This window comes from Podarcis filfolensis (assembly GCF_964270895.1).
Source record: "Podarcis filfolensis genome assembly, chromosome: 4".
Classification (NCBI taxonomy): domain Eukaryota; kingdom Metazoa; phylum Chordata; class Lepidosauria; order Squamata; family Lacertidae; genus Podarcis; species Podarcis filfolensis.
The window spans coordinates 5,308,709-5,323,530 of record NC_139607.1 but is presented as its reverse complement, the minus strand read 5'-3'; the positions used below and the strand labels follow the sequence as shown (position 1 = coordinate 5,323,530).

Genomic DNA, 14,822 nt, shown 5'->3' with positions numbered 1-14,822 from the left:
TTGTATGTAATGTGCAGTTTGGCCCTTAATATCCACAAGGCAATGTAAGGCGTGTGGCATAAAACAAAGAACCATGCTCCTTAATTCAGTTTGTGGGTTAAAGCAATTCAATAAGCAGTAACAGCTGTGGCTTTAATCACTCAAGAAATAAACCCTCTCATTATTTCCTGCCGCATATAGAGAGACAGAATGTGATAACTATACACCAAAAGGAAGGAGGCAATCAGTGGGGTATTTATTTCCTTTTATAGTTATGTAGTCTCCTATTTTCCTGTAGAGTAATGTGCACTTTTCAAATTTATTGTTGACTTAGAGGCAGCTAAATATTCATCAGCAAAATTCTAATGATTCTTTTTACAACATAACAAAGGTTAATGTTGTATTCTTCAATAGATTTATAAAAACTCGTTCACTATATTAATGCTCAGTACATTAATTTAATCATTTTACGTAGCCTGATTATGTTGTGCCCTGCCAGTTAAAACGTGTGAAAAGGCAGAGCAGTTGGGTAAGTGGGGAACATGCCGTAACTGGAGGGTGCCCACCAACCTTATACCACACTAGACCTATCCTTATCGGTCCCATGTCACAACCGAGGCCTGCCACATATCCACAAATGATAGCCTGGGCTGTCAGAATTATTTCCTTCATATACCAAGTCTACAAAGGACCCCAAACCCACAGGAAATCATCAGCAACCAGATACTTTGTAGAAACTGGTTCACACCAACCAGAACCTTCTAATAGTCTGGTGGCCAATGCATTATATATAAGAAACAGTGATAAAGAAGGAAGGAATTACATTAAATGTTACAGCAGATCCCAATTCCATTTAATTCAAATTTTATGCCCATGTTAGTTAACTCCTAAATACATTATCCACCTCCTCCTTTCTTTTGCTGATTTCTGTGCTGCCTCAGACACTGGCACCATCACCCATTTGCTTGTTCTTCTACACATCCTCTGCCAACCTTGTCCACAGCCCAAGTTTGTTACTTTGTGCTAATTTATCTACACTAACTGAAAGCATACAGGGGAAGCTGAAGGCCAGTGTTCAGCTAGGTAGCCATGGTTCTCATAGTATCCTGAGCTTGAATTGGAACCGAATGACCAGTGGGGAGATGTATGAAGGCTAAGATAAAAGTGAGCACAATCTACAAGACTGTATAGTGGAAATGGGTGAACAACACTAAGGGGTTGACCTTAAAGATCCATTTGATTCTTGAGCATTACTGTCCAATGCTTGGAAACCTTTGAGGGGTTCTCTTGATTGTAATGGGGCTTTTCAGAGGTGACTACCTCCCTGTGCAATGCTTATCCACCTAGCAGTGCCAGATTTAGGCACATAAGGCACAGAGCCCAGGGGGTGCAAAATTTAGATGGTAGGCAGCCTGGTGACATCATTATCTAGTTTTAAGCACTCAACTTACAATTTTCATGCTTTTTTGGTCAATGAGTGAATTTGTTACCATCTTATTTTTTCTTTTAAACCAGAAGATTCTTCTCTCTCCCCCCCCCCCCACTTAGCAGAATGAAACCCATATGTTTAATGGGCACTAAGTACTTTTAGAATGGATATATCAATTGTTTAATGTAATACTTTCCCAAAAGTATTTTGGCCGATGAGAAAAGAAATATTGGACATAAAGTGCCCTGCTGGATGGTATTAACATTTCCTGGCTGAAAATAAAGTTTTAAAATAGATATTCTCAAACATTATCATGAGAGGAGATACCTGCTTTAATTATGAAAAAAGTACTTGATTTTTTCTATGGTATGCATCACTTGTCCCCCACCTAGTGCCAACAAAAAGCCAAATTTCTTACCATGATGGGCAGGAAGTAGAGGAAACCTCCACTCCTGACTGATGCAGCACAGTGTGTTCTTGGAAGGCTTGGAATCACACTGGAGAAAGGCTGAATATTCCTGCATTGCAGGCGGTTGGACTAGATGACCCTCGGGAACCCTTCCAACTCTACAGCTCTATGATTCTATATGATCTGTAGATTCATCTGCAAAATGTGAGTATAAGAGAATATTTCCAGAAACACTAAACATCAGACTGCCACTCAACACAACAGTCATGCGTTCATCTTTACTATACAACTTATAGCAATAAAATTTCCAGTGCTGTTTTTCTAGAAAAAGAGGTGCCGGAACTTGCCCTGAACACCTTCCTTGTTCTCTTATAATGGCAATGGCACCCACCTGAGAGGTGCCAGAACTGAGTTCCGGTGAGTTTCAGCTGGAAAAAAGCCCTGGAAATTTCTGATACTGCATCATACATTTGCTGCCTTTATGCCATTGCTGTATTTTACAAGGAAGAGAAATGGGCCACAGTTTTGGACAATGGATCCTAGAGCCATTCATATGTTATACGTCCACCTGTACACCGTGCACATGGAATGGGAGTGAGATTGCATCCACTGGCCTCACCCTCAACAGCCATACACTTCACCTTGAGAGATCATACATACATGTGGTAGAGTTCAATGTCATGCTATTCCCATTGTTCCACTATGCAAGTGCTACAGTTTGCCAGATAGAATGATCTGTCCTCTGCTAACCCCCACTGCCTGCTGCTGTTCTGGGGAGTCTCCTGACCCTGCCCAGAGCCAATTTCAGGTGCCACACAGGGGGAGGGGGTCCCCATTGCACAAGCAGAAGTACTTGCACAGGGCTTTCACTGATGGGGCTGGTTCAGCGAATCTCTCCCTTAAAGAGTGAATTGCCTTCTAGTCTTGGTCACAGTGCAGCATTTCCAAGAGTGGTGCCAATCAGGGCCTCCTAACATGCATTTTTAGAAACAGGTTTCTCTAAGATAGCATCTGCCATTGCTAGGGAGCTGTCATTGAAAATATTGCACAAATGGTATGTGACACCAAGGAAGGTAGTTCTAACCAACTCTTACATTTTCCCTATATGTTGAAGAGGTTGTGGTATGGTCAGCACATGCCTCTACACATGGTGGAATTTCCCTCTGTTACAAGGGGTTTGGAAGTTGTCATGGCAGGAGATCAGTGAGGTTACTGGTCAACGGATACATCGATTTCTGACATTTGTGTTGCTAAATATGTTTCTAGATTCTTAGTCATAAAGAGCTGTTGAGTCATTTTCTCTGGGCAGCACGAGCAGTAGTAATAGCTCAGAATGGGAAAATACTGGGGGCCACTAGGTGGCGCATCGGAAGATGGCTGACAATAACATCTCTCCGACCCACACGAGGTAATTTGGAGGCTATGATGGGGGTAATTAGCCTCCTTAACCCCCCCAGGATTGTGGGGGGGACGGCCCTTGCCTGCTGTGCCCTATACCACCCCTGAATTTGTGGGGGTGGAGGCACTAGGCACAAAGCCCTCCTGTGGGATTTCGGCACTCCTGGACACCGTCCCTGATTCGCGCTGCTAGTTGCAAGCATCTTCAAAAGAAACAATTTGGACGAGATAAATTGCACATGCTTCAAGGAAAAAGGGGAGTAAAGACTGCTGACAGAAGAGATCTCTGATAACAAGACAAGAATAAAATATGAGAAGATACGTCAAGATACGGTATGACTTGAGGGGGGAGGGGGGAAAAAACCTGCCTTCCTTTTAATTATGTGATTTAACAAGAATCCCCTCCCCAAATGAGTCAGGAACTAAGGACTTAAGCTGTGGATTTAAGGCTGTGTGGAGATAAACTTTCGAACCAAAGCAATGTTTCAAGATGAAGCTGGAAAGCTAAGAGTTTTGGAATGACGCAGTTAAAAATGCCGTCGCCATTTTGGGAGGCATTGTTGGAGCTCTTGGGTCTGGGAGGAGAAAGAGAGAAATAGAGTTGTTTACATACGTCTCGGTGGGACTTAAGAGCGACAAATGCCAAATTTATGATGGAAAGAGTGATGTTATCTACGAAGGAGATATATGGAAACCATCTGGACTTAGTGGAGGAACGGGAAATCCACACAGGATTATTATTTTGCTTATCGGCTTAAGGAGACTAACAGAAGAGATCGTAAAGGAAAAATAGAAATTATATGAACAAGATATGATGTGGAAACACCAAGATAAGACTGAATAGAATTATGAATTTTGTTTGGACTGATTGGGACTGATTTGGACATTAACGCAGTAATAAGAAGATGATCTGAACCCCCCTTTGGATCTTGAAGTATGGGTTCCCCCAACAAAATTTAAAAATTTGGCTTTGTAATTTAGAATTTATGTGATGTGATTTAATTTGATGTGATTGGCCAGTTAATAAAAATTATTAAAAAAAAAAAACAGAATGGGAAAATACTTCAGAATATACAGTAAATATTGACCAGTGGTGCCAAAACCTTTAGCAATGTGCTCTTTTAGAGAAATTAACACAAAAACTAAGGGGGACAAGGGGACAAAAGATAAAGGACTTATTTGACAAAACATGGGAATTGTGTGTTGATTAATAAGGTATAAAGGTGAATGAGATTTTAGAGGAGGTGCAGTACCTCTGGTGAGGAGGAACATTGTGCTCCTTCTTGGATAATTCTTTCACCACTTTGCACTCAGCTCTCACCTGTGGCTCCTAGAAGCTATCAGCATGCGACAGCACCAAAACCCCGGGAAACGGCTTTGCTGGGCCAGCTAAACCAGGTGAGGGTAGAATATAGGTCTCAAACCCTTGCTGAGTTAGAGATTTCCCCTGCATGCAAAGACAGGCTCCAGTGGATTAAGTGGGCAAGACCAATAGAAGGTTCAACCATCAAGACGGTGGTTTCTGCACATGCTGTAGAGGGAAGTGAGTGGCAGAAGGAGCGCTCATCAGCTTGGGAAGGGAGCCCATCTAGGAGAAGGAAAGCTCTGATCCTCTGACCTCTGCAGCTTCATGATTATGCTCATTCATGAGATAGGCTTCAGGAGTAAACCCTGAATAATGACATCTATCCACTGCCTTGTGCAGTATCTTCAGGAAAAGAAAAGCCTAAGGAGTAAACCCAATACAAATCCAGAGTGGAGTCCCTAAGACAGTTGCTCATTTCGGCAACTCCTGCAGCCTAGCTGGTGCCAAATGTACTGCTTTGCTTTCCTTTAGACTACATCAGTGAGGCCAAGAGGGGAATCTTATCATCTGGGCAGCCCAGGACCTCCATACACACTGCCTCAGAGTTTTGTTTTCCCATGGTGCACTCTTCCATTGCCCCTCAAGACAAACATATGCCAGTAACAAGAAAGGATTATGCCTGCTCCTCCACCCCAATATACACTTTTGAATTATCTCTTCATCTCAAAACCCTGTAAAGAAAAACTGTAAAGAAAACTCTGTAAAAGAAATATAAAGGAGAAAGAAAATTATTAGTATTTATAGCTATTGAACTATCTTAAGCCTGTTGTGTTAATAACCCATCCTTTGAATCTGTTCTATTTTTAATGCGTACTTTCAAAAAAAAATATTGTAAGAGCTATTTAAAAAAAGAAACACACATCCTTGCGTTACACTTTATGTTGTGGTATATATGTGACACATATTCTTGCCATGTAAAACATGAGTCACCTCTAATTCAATCTTCCATTCCTTTTCCTTATGTGTGTAGATACAGAAGTATCCTTGGTGATTAGTGAATCATCCTTGCAGGCTCTTTGTTAACATGTCCTCATTAAAGAAAACGTTTGTGTTGCTTTCAACGATTCCACAGCATGAAACCTTTTGAGTGAGAAGTTCATTATTAGATATATAGACCTATGGAATCCAATCAGAAGCTGGAGTGGAGCTTCCTATGGAGTTCCTCTAATGATAACATTTACTTTCTTTCCTGTACATTTGTGAAAATGATTTAACTTCCTGAAAATCTGAACATTCTCATTATGCTCTAGTACAAAAACATGTTTAGCAGTATGGAAGCAACGATGCTGACAATATATGCTTTTCTTTTCCTTTCCATCTCTACCTACCTTTATTTATTTCCCAGACTTAGAAACTGCCCTTCATTACACTGTAGTCTGAGTGTGATTTCCAATACAATAATACAGGCAATATATAATATATACATCAACACCCACAAAATTTATTTAATAGAATATACTACCATACCAAGCAGTAATCAAAAGCAGATTAATTATAGACTAAAAGCTTGACACCACTTGAAACCAAGACAGCGCAGTTTATTGTTCCTACAAGGGAATGTGACTGGTGCTGACAAAGTTTCCCCAAACCTTGCCTACAATGTAATTCAAAGTAAATTTGGTAGCTCTTGTTTTGTAGACAACTGAGGGATATTAAGTAGATCAGGCTAGCAAAATTTATTTGGAATCTGTTGATTCACACCAGTGCTTTTAGACATAATTTCTACCCACTCCCAGGCTAAAAATATTCAAACCAAACTCATCCCTCCGGGATTTAAAACATTTACAATTACAGATATTGTAAATTTCCATGTTGTTGTTTGTTGTTGTTTAGTCGTGTCCGACTCTTCGTGACCCCATGGACCAGAGCACGCCAGGCACTCCTGTCTTCCACTGCCTCCCGCAGTTTGGTCAAACTCATGTTAGTAGCTTTGAGAACACTGTCCAACTATCTCGTCTTCTGTTGTCCCCTTCTCCTTGTGCCCTCAATCTTTCCCAACATCAGGGTCTTTTCCAGGGAATCTTCTCTTCTCATGAGGTGGCCAAAGTGTTGGAGCCTCAGCTTCAGGATCTGTCCTTCCAGTGAGCACTCAGGGCTGATTTCCTTCAGAATGGATAGGTTTGATGTTCTTGCAGTCCATGGGACTCTCAAGAGTCTCCTCCAGCACCATAACTCAAAAGCATCAATTCTTCGGTGATCAGCCTGCTTTATAGTCCAGCTCTTCCATAATTACTTCTAAAACTTGTTGAGTTTTGGACAACGGGTCCTAACCCTGACATCCTATGTTGCGTGGAGAATCGAACACAGCCACATCCTTTTACAAAGATTCAGAATGTAGGCATTGTTTCTTGCAGAGGCAACAGACTGTTTGGATCCGACGTTTATCAGCTGTGCACTTTCAGAGTGGCACAAAACACCCGAACATACTGAAAAATCCCAATTAACAAATTTATATGCTAATGTCGTTAGCTGAGCTCAAGATCGAGTAATTGATACTGACATATCTGGATTTACACTGCTTTTTAAGCATCTGTGGCCAATTGGCACTTAACTTCTGAGTAATAGAAAACTCTGATAAACTTCAGGAGGAACTCCTCTGAACATAAAAAGCTCCAAACTATAGTAATTTGCCATTCCTTCTGAATGGAGGACTCTTGATTTTAATGAGCTAAGTTCTCCTTTGTTTTTGTGATGCAAAATGTCAAAGAGAAAACCAGCAAAATCCATTACCCATCAAGGGCTAGAAATTGGAACAATAGATTCTGCGAGGAGGTTTGTACATCATTGTTATTGTACAGGTCAAACAATCCTCACGCTGCAGATCTGATATAATAAAAGTCTGGTACAGCATTACTGCTCTTGCTATTTCATTCAGCACAACAATGAATAAACGCTGTTGTCCTGCTGTGGAGAGAGGTTGAAAGACAAGTCAACAATGCACCCATAATTATATTGCCCTTTCTCTTTTCCCATGACAGCTTAATGTTATTCGTTGGTAGGAACAATAGTCAGGGTTCTGTGAGCCACAAGTCTGCACAAATGCTGCTAAGCATAGAATGTGGCATTAGGAACAGCCCTCAACCTGGAATATAGGAAGCTGCCTTATACCAGGTCATGTTATTTACCCAATATTGTCTACCCTGTACATTGTCAACCTATCTGATAGCGACTCTGCAAGGTCTCACATGCAGAGGTCTTTCCCATCACCTGCTACCTGGCCTTTTAAACTGGAAGTGCCAGGAATTGTACCAGAGACCATCTGCGTGGCTTCTCTCCCATCATTACATTATGCCGACGAAAAGTTTGCGACAAGAAATGAATTGGCAGCAGATGCATATTACTGAGAAAGGAAGTTTTGGCACATGGTTGCCATTTTCAGTAGCAACCCACAATAGGCACCATGACTGGCTAAATTAATGGGCTTGGGTGTGTGTGTGTGTGTGTGTGTGTGTGTGTGTGTGTGTTGCTTTAATGTAGTTCCTTTGTTATGTATTTTTGTTATGAATAGTTGCATATTTATAACTGCCATTATTCTTGTTATTTTGCTCTTGACTTTTATTTGTCTGGGAACTGCCTTGATATTTCCTTTTGGAAACGAATGGTGGTATAAATTCTTTTAATAAAAATAATGATGATGGTACTCAACCTGGTGCTGAATGGGTTTGCAACCCTCCAGTCCAGGGGTGCTTACTGATCTAACTTGGTCATTGGAGATGCAGACTGGAGAACTGCTTCGGCTTATGCACCAGCTGTAGTTCAACCTTGACAGAGATAATCTGCCAGCAATGATCCATACCATGGGAACCTCCAGATTAGACTACTGAAATTTGCTGTATGTGGGTTTTGTTTGAAGAAAGTGCAGTTAGTCCCAAGTATAACTGTTAAACGGGACTGGGCATTTTGCCTGTATTTTGTCAACTGCAGTGGCTCCAAGCCATTTTCAATCTAAATCTGTCATGGCCGGACATCGGAAGGATTACTTGTCTCCTCATGAGCCTGCTCACACACTTAGGTCTTGCTTTGATATATCATTTTGGCCCCAGACTTATTTCCTTTGGAGATTGCTTTTGCTAATGTGTTTCATTTTTATTCTTATTTCCACTCACTGTTTTTATATTGCTCCTTTATAAGGTGGTGGTCTATTGGTTTCCTTCCTTCCTTCCTTCCTTCCTTCCTTCCTTCCTTCCTTCCTTCCTTCCTTCCTTCAATTTACCTTACTGTTGTTTTAGTTTCATTTTAACATGACTACTTCCAGCCATCTACTACTAACGCCTTCTATCACTTAGAGAGATGCATCACATCCCAAAAGAATCAGCACATGTCAGGAATGGCTTGGGAACAGTCATGGTGGAAAATCAACCACACTGAGGTCCTTGTAAAGTGATCCTCATTCTGTAGAATTGTAAGGGAAGAAGTTGGGACAAAAGAAAGGCAGATTCCATAAAGATCATTAGAGGTTCTGAAGGCTTTTGAAGTGCTGGCTTCTAATTTGTTAAATCCATGAAAAGTTGCAATTGTTTGACACAGGAAAAGCTTGTTGGAGTTCCCTTGAATGAAATGCTTTTGCTGCCTTGCATGGCCACAAGAAGATTCTTCCTTTGTTTCTCATCACTGGCTCCCACTACCTCTCCCACTTCGCCACCCAGTAAGTAAAATTTACAATAAAAGCAGGAATGGGTGGCTGGTGGGAAGGGTAGTTTAAGGATTAGGATAGCTGGGTGGGTAAGATGGAACCCACTTATGCTGGCCCTGCAGTATTACTATTCTGCGGTACACAAGCTGACGTTCTGTGCAGAACACTAATAATCAACTTTTAGTACCTCTTTCTTCCCAGCATAGTTACTAACCGCCTGTTGCAGCTTTGTTAGCTCCCTTGACAATCCTAAAATATTCACTGATGAACAATACACTTCCATGCTCAATAAATAAATAAATAAATAAGTCCTTTCCAGCTGCCTAAATGCAATTGGGTTTCAAGGTCACCATTGTTTTCAGATTTCATATTTATTCTGAAGTTAAATCTTCAGTCTAGGTTTTTCATTGCCTCCTTCCTTCATTGTTTATTTCTTTGGCATTGATTTGGGCATCTCCAGTAATGCATAAAAATAACAACTTATTATCAGGTTCTTCTTCAGACCTAAGCATAATTATGAAGGTGAAGCTGTTCCTTTAAAACTATTATTCATAATAACAGTCGCTAGTTACTGCTGAAAGACTGGCTGTTGTCCTTAACTATTGTGCTCAAGCCAACAGAAAATGTCAGAAAAGTAAAAAGCATAAAAGGCAAAGTGAAGAAGAACACAAACTGGGTCATATGGCAAAGTTGTTGTTGTTGTTGTTTAGTTGTTTAGTCATGTCCAACTCTTCGTGATCCCATGGACCAGAGCACGCCAAGCACTCCTGTCTTCCACTGCCTCCCGCAGTTTGGTCAAACTCATGCTGGTAGCTTCGAGAACACTGTCCCACCATCTCGTCCTCTGTCATCCCCTTCTCCTTAAATAAATAAATAAATACTATTTATTTAGGAACTTTTATACTCTGCAAATAACGGAAGTTATCAAAGCAGCCTACAATATATTTAAAAGATAAAAATAAATAAATGATACAGTAGTCGCTATAGTAGGGTACGGATCTAAGTGTCCTTGCCCTTGTCTTCTGCACCTGAGTCTCCTGGCCTAGAAAGGTCTCCCTCCTTTCAAGTAGTCTAAAACTAAACACAGAAAACACCTGACTAAGTCAATGAATTTCTACCATGTAGATCCTTGTTGTGCTAAATGCCCCATTTATTGCAGCTGCCAAAGAGATGCCATGAGTTAGCACTGTTCCTCCAGCAGATCTCAGAGAACAGGCAGGAATGTATGGAAAATGTATGTAGATTAAAAAGGTATTGGTTCACTGAGTGTATGTGCCCTGATTGCGCTCACGACCAGGTTTTTGAGCGGATAAAATAGGGAGCTGACACAATAGGCAGCACCTTGGAAGAATAACAGGACAAAAAGTTGATAGGTCGATAAATAAATAAATGAAAAGTTGCTCATACTGAGGAGTGGTTTCATTCATACAGATCCCTGACCACTGGTATTTAACTATGTACACAGAACTCAATCGGGGCAGGTTATGGATCCATCCAGTCCTGGATCCAGCAGTAAATTCTTCTTTTCTTAAACTCAGCATGAAAGAGGAGAGCAGGTGCCAATCCCCTTGGAATGCAGTAATTATCTTCAGTCTAGTGAGCCATAATTACTGTATTCCCTGGGGAGCAGAACAGCCAAACCTGATTATAGCCAAATAAAACCTGTCTAAGTAGAGTCATGATTTCCTTTTTCAATCTGTGGAAGTCCACTAAACCTCCGCTGCAGCTGTTTCCATCTTTTACTCCTTTCCATTATGAATGTAGCTGCCTTGTAAGTAGATATCACTGTTATGTTCTTAAAGATGTGGTTAACCGCAGTGGGATTCTTCTCGGTGAAGGAATGATGAATGCTTGCTTCAAATGTGATATTGAATGTATTTGTTTGAAGATGAACATCTGTTTCATTTCATACTCCTTTCCCCCTACACATCATATATTATGTTTATTAGATGCACGCTTGCCAAGAAACCTATTTATAATCTAAACAGACAGCACTAGCACTAATTTCAATTTTGTTTAGGTTTTGTTAAGGTATCAGAACTGCATGTAATTTAAGGGTTTCAAGTCATTATGATTTTTCAGTAATCTGTTTAATGATTGAGCTTTAATCAATAAGAATTTGTAACATTTTACAAATTTAGTATCATGGGGCAGTTACTTCTATTTCAATGAGAGATCATCCATTGTAGAAATAGTTTAGCAAACAAGTGGTACTCCAGTGGCACCCCCAATGGCCACCGGATTTGATTTAAAGTACCTCACAATCGCTTGGTTGTCCAAAATGGTTGTGATGGCAAATTGGAGCAAATGGACAAATAATCCATTTGTTGACTGACCAGAGGACATCCCAGAACTCTCAGCAAAGTGTGGCTGTTTTCATGTGGGCACTTAAACAGAACTTTCAAGCATGGCCTGACCAGATCAGACCAAGTTCCATGTAGTCCAGCATTCTCTTACCACCACTAGCCAACTAAGAAATTTTTGGATGACCACAATTTTTGGATGGCACACAGGAGACGGCCTTCCCCTCGTGTTTCTCTCCATTATGTGGTAATCAGAATTATACTGCCACTGTAATTCTTCTGTGTAATTCTATAGCTTGCACACCGCATTATGAACCTTGAATAGTCCTATTAAATGTATTTAGTGCTGTGCTAAATTTTCATGATGTTCAATTTGCCTTGTGAAAATTGCCACTTTGAAAGAGCAGAGTTATGTTAAAAAAGACCTACCTCCCACTCTTTTGCACATTTTTGCACACCCATTCTCAGCTATTCTTCCCCTGATCTACTGTTGCTTCAGTACTAAGTGGTTGGGTTTTTTTACTTGAAATTATGTTGTACCATTACACCACTTTTCAGCCTGATGCTAGGACCTTATGCACAATAAAATACACCTTTTAAAATCTCTTTCCATACTGATGACATGCATAAACATCTGGCTTTAAAATAAATTGCAGAGTTAAGAGACTCTCTTTAAAGCCCATTACCAGCTGCAATCCTAAACTCATATACTAGAGAGTAAGTCTCACTGAACACAATGAAACTTAATCCCATATAATGTTTAGGATTGTGCTGTCATAAATTTTTAAGACCTGTTGCTTGCTGATGCATATTGTGGAAGGACATTCTGGGGTAACATTTGTGGACAATGTAACTAGTACTCAGATCAATATACATCACCACAAATGTATGTTTGGTATTACAACTGATTAATTAAGGTGTGGTTAAATGCTCTCTTGTGAGATAAAGAAATTGGTTTTTTAAAGTTGTGAGAGGCAAGCCCTTTTGCACCTAATGCTAAGCCAAAGAATGGTCTACTGCAAATGAGGAAACATCTGAACTACTTGAGAGGACATCATGACCCCTCTGGTCCTGCTGTTGCTACACAGCTGTGAGTTAAGCCACGGTTTGGCTCTGCATTACCTCCAAACCCAATGCTTTGTCGTTTGTCTCCCCAATGAGTGGTCAGCCGTAGAACAAGCCTTGGCAACTGCTTCTGGCTTGTCTGGAACAAGATAAACCATGAGCCTGGGTTCAGACATAACACTGACTAAGCCAAAGCACATCTTAGCTCACAGCAGTGCAACAGCAGCAGGAATGGAGAAGGAGCAAACTGGCTGTGATTTTCCCTTTAGAAGCCCACATGTTTACTTGTTCATGCTAAGCCAGGCTTTGGCTTAGCTTTACACGCAAACCAAATCACTGCAATGCAATCTTGGCTTTTTGCATTTTGTATGTAACGCCTGTCACCCAAGTTACTCTGTTTCATAGCTGTGAAGCCCTCACTTTAATATAGAACCTGCCCCATCAGCTACTAACTGGAGGGCAAAGTCCACACACACAAATAATCCCACGGAAGTTGGGCATCTGTATGTTTTAGGCTTAGATCCTATATGTTTTCTGCTGTAGCTTGAATGAAAGAATATTAACCCACAGATATACATGGCACATATAAGAACTATGGTAGGCCTTGGTTGTGATTGGTTCCTTAATGTTTTAATAAATTAGATTAATTGATGTTAACCAAACTGCTCAGCTAAAACCGCTGTTCTAAATTGCCAATTTTGTCTTCTTCCAGCAGAGAAAATGCCAGCCTTCGTCTGTGCTGTAAAATCTTCTTGTTATAACACGGAAGCAACTCCAGAGCCACTGATATTGTGAAACATCTGGTAACTGCAAGCTGTGAGCTCCTATGAGATAATCACAGGCCTGGAAAATTAGGAGAACTTCCTCAACTCAGTTGTATTTCATGTTTTGTAATACCCCCGAGTGCGGTTACCTCATAATACAGTAATCACTCTGTTTCTGTGCCGTAAATGAAACCGCAGATGCTACGCTGGGGTGTAACGACCACCTCTTAACATAAATAAATGATCAAAGTACCATTATTTTGAACCAAACATATATTTCATGTATACATGTTGATAAATATTGTGGCATATGAGCATCCCTGAGTGAGACATTATTTAGGACATTATTTGGGACCTTATTTACGAGATGTGGAGAAGAGTTGATGAAAGCAGAGGGGAAATAAATCAAATGGGTATTGCAATTTCTATACTGTTTAGGAATTATGATTGGTTTTGCCCTTGTAGACATGCAGAACATGCCAGAAGACAGTAAACAAAAATGAAGAAGATACATTTTAAAACTCAGAATGAGAGTCTTGCAAGTAATAACTCATGGTTGTGAACATAAGCTGCTCTGAAGGCTATGGTCGGAGATGGAAGGGCCAGAGCTTGGTGAAAGAGCTTCTGCAGATGGTCCCTGGTCAAACCTCAGCATCTCCAGGTAGGGTTGAAAGAGACTCCTGCCTGAAAGAGACTCTGCAGGACTCAGCATAAGGCAACTTCCTATGTTCCTAAGGCAGGGTACACACGTAACAACAGTTCATGCAATCTTAATCAATGTGTAGATATGCTGGTATGTATTGGTTACTCAGTGAACTGCTGCAAATAGTTGTGGGAAATTAGGAGCATATTGCAGCAATCACCCAACATCTGTTCTGCTTTCCTAGTTAACAATGTCTAATTATTGAGACATTCATAACTTTGTGGTTCTCTTCTTAATCTGGTCAGACCAATTTTGCTTATTATGTGCGCCAGAATAAGCTTCATACTGCAACTAATGCTGCAATTAATAACACTGAGTTAAGGACTTTTAAGTTCCTTTAATTTTAATGGCAGTTATTTAAATGGAGCTGCAACAAGTGTTTGGCATCAGAAATGGTGGTTTTTGTGATGGAGCAATTTTTCTTGAAACACTATTTGATTGTGTAAAAATTCACCTTCCAATGAGCCTGTTCAGCGGTATTGCTGGCCACATGCCGGAAAAGCTGTCTGTGGACAAACGCTGGCTCCCTTGGCCTGAAAGCAGAGATGAGTGCTACACCCCATAGTCGAATTCAACTGGACTTAACTGTCCAGGGTCCTTTACCTTTTTACTACAGTCACAAGCAAAAATTCAACAATTGAGGAACTCCTCATTGCTCAAAAACATAGCATTAAAATGAACATGGATACTGTCCATATTGCACATTGAAGCTTGACATTATTCCATATATGGAATTGAATTGAAATAGCTTAAAATGGAATTGGATCCTGCCC

General features: G+C 40.5%; 1 long non-coding RNA gene across 1 annotated transcript; it reads left to right on the top strand.

The window, feature by feature from the left end:
- The first annotated feature begins 9,113 nt into the window (after nucleotides 1–9,113).
- LOC310761350 lies at nucleotides 9,114–13,616 on the top strand. Its single transcript, XR_014547415.1, has 2 exons — nucleotides 9,114–9,226; nucleotides 13,295–13,616. It is a non-coding gene; the product is annotated as an uncharacterized lncRNA (long non-coding RNA).
- Nucleotides 13,617–14,822: the final 1,206 nt, after the last annotated feature.